General features: G+C 44.7%; 1 non-coding gene across 1 annotated transcript; it reads left to right on the top strand.

The window, feature by feature from the left end:
• The first annotated feature begins 4,218 nt into the window (after positions 1-4,218).
• Positions 4,219-4,325, top strand: LOC138869818 (small nucleolar RNA R71). The gene has a single exon (XR_011400071.1). It is a non-coding gene; the product is annotated as a small nucleolar RNA R71 (small nucleolar RNA).
• The last annotated feature ends 765 nt before the right edge of the window (positions 4,326-5,090 follow it).

Genomic DNA, 5,090 nt, shown 5'->3' with positions numbered 1-5,090 from the left:
GTAGCCACCTTGTGGCGTACATCATACTTTGCAAGCAACTTCTTGAAAGCTCTATTACAGAAGTGAGTGCCTCCGTCACTGATAATCGCTCTTGGTGTCCCAAATCTGGTGAATATGTTCTTCTTCGAAAACCCCACCACCACTCTTGCATCATTAGTGGGCAACGCTGCAGCTTCTACCCATTTGGACACATAATCCACAACAACAAGTATGTACTTATTGCCATAGGAGCTGATGAAGGGACCCATGAAGTCAATCCCCCAGACATCAAACACTTCCACCTCTTGAATTGGGTTCATGGGCATCTCATGGCGACGGGAAATATTCCCGGTCCGCTGACATTCATTGCAGCCCTTCACCCATTGGTGCGCATCTTTAAACACTGTTGGCCAAAAGAATCCGGCCTCAAGCACTTTCGCAGCTATCCTGACCCCTCCAAAATGTCCTCCATAAGCCGATGTGTGATAAGCCTGCAAAACAGAAGATTGTTCTATCTCGGGGACACACCTCCGGATCATATTGTCAACACAAATTCTAAACATGTAAGGCTCATCCCAATAATACATGTGGCAGTCACGATAAAACCTTTTCTTTTGTACAGATGAAAGGTCATAGGGAACTATACCGCGGGCCAGGTAATTTGCAAAATCTGCATACCATGGCGCTTTCTCAAGATTAGTAGCGAGCAACTGCTCGTCTGGAAAGGTTTCCAGAATATCTTCAACCTCAACTGCATTTTCATCTCCCTCAAGTCGTGATAGATGATCAGCGAATTGGTTCTCTGTGCCCTTACGGTCACGAGTTTCAAGGTCGAATTCTTGCAGCAGCAACACCCAACGAATCAGGCGCGGCTTAGACTCCTTCTTCTCAATCAAGTACCTGAGAGCTGCATGATCAGTGTATACAATTACCTTCGAACCAATCAGATATGATCTGAACTTGTCGAAAGCAAACACCACATCCAACATCTCCTTCTCAGTCACAGTATAGTTCAGCTGGGCTCTACTCAGCGTTCTACTAGCATAGTAGATTGGATACATCAGCTTGTCCTTCCGCTGTCCCAGCACTGCCCCCACTATGTCGTCACTGACATCACATATGAGTTCGAATGGCTACTCCCAGTTGGGGGCAACAATGATAGGTGCTGTGACCAGTCTCTTTTTCAGCTCCTCGAATGCTACCCTACAATCATCAGAAAACAAGAAAGGGTGATCTTTTTCTAACAACTTACAGAGAGGGTTGGCAATTTTTGAGAAGTCTTTTATGAATCTCCTGTAGAAACCGGCATGCCCAAGGAAGCTTCTGATTGCTTTGACTGAAGTTGGAGGAGGTAGCTTTGCTATTACATCCACTTTAGCACGATCCACCTCAATTCCTTTGCTTGACACCCGGTGCCCCAAGATTATGCCTTCTTGTACCATGAAGTGACACTTCTCCCAGTTCAGAACCAGGTTAGTCTCGATACACCGTTTCAGCACTCGCGTCAGATTTATCAGGCACTCATCAAATGAATTTCCACCACTGAGAAGTCATCCATGAACACCTCCATTATGTCCTCTACCATGTTGGTGAATATGGCCATCATGCACCGTTGGAATGTGGTGGGTGCGTTGCATAGGCCAAAAGGCATCCTCCGAAAGGCATAAATGCCATAAGGACAAGTGAAAGAGGTCTTCTCTCTGTCCTCCGGTACAATGGAAATCTGGTTGTATCTTGAGTACCCATCCAGAAAACAAAAGTGTGACCTCCCTGCCAGTCTGTCTAACATCTGATCAATGAAGGGAAGTGGGAAGTGGTCTTTCCGGGTGGCTAGATTTAGCTTTCTATAATCCATGCAAATTCTCCATCCCGTGACTGTTCTTGTAGAGATCAATTCATTGTTATCATTCTTAACTACCGTAATGCCACCCTTTTTAGGTACACATTGAACTGGGCTAACCCAGTTGCTGTCAGAGATTGGGAAGATAATTCTCGCGTCTAACCACTTTATTACTTCCTTCTTCACCACTTCCTTCATGTTAGGGTTCAACCTTCTTTGGTGTTACCTGGAAGGTTTGTGTCCCTCTTCCAGTAGAATTTTGTGCATACAGTAGGTGGGGCTAATCTCCTTTATGTCTGCCATGGTCCACCCAATGGCAGTCTTGCACTCCTTAAGTACCTGCAAGAGTTGTTGCGCCTGCACATCTAACAAATTAGATGAGATAATAACAGGTAATGTGGAGTTAGTTCCAAGGAATTCATACCTGAGATGGTTGGGCAATGGCTTTAACTCCAGCTTTGGTGGTTCTTCGATAGATGGCTTGGCTGGAGGAGTCTCTCGATTTTCCAAGTGTAAGGGCTCAAATTCTAGAGTTCTATCCCAGAACCCTCTACCCTCTAATGCCAACACCCATTCCGCGAGTTCCTCTCCATTCACCTCATCCAAATTCATTAAACATGCAGCAAGGGGGTCCTCAATGGTTAGCACCTCATCATCAGTATCCACGATTACATCCACGGCATCAATAAGAGAACAATTGGCGAATTAACTTGGTCGCCTCATAGATTTCTGCACATTGAATGTTATCTCCTCATCGTTCAATCTCATCTTGAGCTCCCCGGTTTCACAATCAATGAGAGCTCTCCCTGTGTCCAAGAATGATCTTCCCAAAATTATGGGAATCTCTTCATCTACTCTGCAGTCTAAGATCACAAAATCTGTAGGGAACACAAATTTCCCTACTTGAACTAGTACATCATCCAATATACCAGAGGGTCGTTTCACTGTCCTGTTAGCCAGCTGCAACAACATAGAGGTGGGTCTAGCTCTTCCAATGCCCAACCTCTTATAAATCGCCAGGGGCATAAGATTGATGCTGGCCCCTAGATCACATAGTGCTTTAGCAAAAGCAAAATTACCAATAGTGCATGGAATTGTAAAGCTCCCTGGGTCAGACAGCTTTTCTGCAATTGGTCTAGTCACCACTGCACTACATGTCTGAGTAAGAGTAACTGTGGCCAAGTTTTGGAAATCAAACTTTTGGGACATCAAGTCCTTCATCATTTTTGCATACCCAGGCATCTCCTTCAAAGCTTCAATCAATGGTATGTTTACCTGGATTTGTTTCAGCATTTCGAAGAACTTCTTGTATTGTTCCTCCTTTTGATACTTAGCCAGCCTCTGAGGGAAAGGTGCAGGAGGTCTCTTCTTCCCAATCAACTGGGATTGATCCTTATCAGCTGCTACATCAACTACTGGTTCCTGGACTGTCTCAGCTTCTTTCTCGGTCGCATTCTGGATGCTATTTTCTTCCTGGGCAGGCTGGACTGGCACCTCCGTCAGTTTCGTTGACTCATCCAGCTCAATGGGCATTGGTATAAGTGTCTCAGCTTGTCTAGTTTCTCGAGCCCTCTCTTTCTCTACATTCAGATCTCTGCCATTACGTAGACTTACCGCCATCAGCTGCTTTAGGCCTTGATCTTTTGGATTTATTTAGGTGTCTGCAGGTAGTGTCCCATGAGACGATTGTTCAGAGACATAGAAATTTGGCCCCACTGCACTTCAATATTCTTGATTGCTGCATCATTTCCTCAAGTCTAGTAAACCCATCTTCTTGCCTTCCACCATGCTGCTGCCGAGGAGGGTGATACCCCTGCTGCTGATTCTGATTATTATATCCCTGTGGCCTTGGGTAAGGTGCCATATTGTTAGGGGGTCTCATACCTCCCATGTTTCCATTGTTGAAATATGGATGGACTGGCCTGTATTGCTGATTTTGCTGGCCCCAATTCTGACCACCATGTCTCTGGCCTCCATAATTAGACACATAATTCATGTCTTCAGGGTAGTGGTGATGATCATGTTCTGTATTCCATTGGTTACCGATTGGCTGACTAATGTAAGATGCGCACAATCCCCCATTGGTAGTATTTACGATGTGTATCTGCTGCTTCTGCCCTGACTCTTCCACCTTTTTGGTGAGTATACTCATCTGTGTCAATAAGGTGGCCATATTTTCAGCCATAGAGTTGGATGGATCTAAGGGCACTGAGTGAACCACTGGAGTGATAGGTGCATTCCTGGTTGTCCATCCCGAATTTTGTGCCATCTTGTCAAGCAAACTCTGGCCTTCTCTCCATGTTTTGCTCAAAAATGCTCCACCAGCTGAAGCATCAACAATGTTCTTCACGCTATTTGACAATCCCATGTAAAATCGCTGCCCCAACATCAGATCTGGAATACCATGGTGCGGGCATATAACCAGCATCCCTTTAAAGCGCTCCCATGTTTCATGCAGTGTCTCCATTGGTCTCTGTTTAAAACTCAAAATTTCATCAATTTGTTGAGCAGTCTTATTGGGTGGGTGGAACTTGTTATGGAATTGCCTGACTAACTCATCCATGTTGTTATAGAATTTATGGGAAGTGAGTTTAGCCAAGTCTGGGCAGCTCCTGTCACTGAGAATGGAAACAATAACAGCTTGATTGGTTCAGGAGTTACGTTGGGTTGCCTTTGGGTTTTGCAGATAGAGAGGAAGTTCTTCAAGTGCTGCTGAGGATCTTCGACTTACGACCCCGAAAATAGTCCCTTGTTCTCCAACAAGTGCATCATGTTATTCGTAATTTGGAATGACTCAGCCTGTATCTGCGGAACTACAATGGTTGTGGACATATTTTCAGCTGTGGGTTGTGCCCAGTCATAGGGAGCAGCCTCTGGCACTATTGGTACCACTGGGTTTTCCTCGTGATCCCCCATAACTGTTTCGAATTGTGCAGTTGTTGGTTGTTGTTTGTTTTTCCGATTAGCCCGATTCAAGGCCTTGAAAACTTTCTCGGGATCTGATAATGCTTCAAATACTTCACCAGATCTCGATGAGTTTCTAGGCATGCACCTGTACAACCAAGTCAACAAACGTTAAAAATTTCAATGTAAAAATTGGGTATAGAGAAAAAATGACTACAATAAGAATTTTTGTACTTCTTTCAATTGTAACTGATAACACCGTTAACTCCCCGGCAACGGCGCCAAAATTTGATCACGCCCAACTATGCGTTATAAAAGGACAATGCGGACGTTGCAAATATAACCTGAGTATTTATGCCCAGAGTCA

Source organism: Nicotiana sylvestris, chromosome 5 (genome assembly GCF_000393655.2).
Source record: "Nicotiana sylvestris chromosome 5, ASM39365v2, whole genome shotgun sequence".
NCBI lineage: Eukaryota > Viridiplantae > Streptophyta > Magnoliopsida > Solanales > Solanaceae > Nicotiana > Nicotiana sylvestris.
The sequence above is the reverse complement of the archived record's forward strand: the minus strand, read 5'-3'. Positions and strand labels throughout refer to the sequence as shown.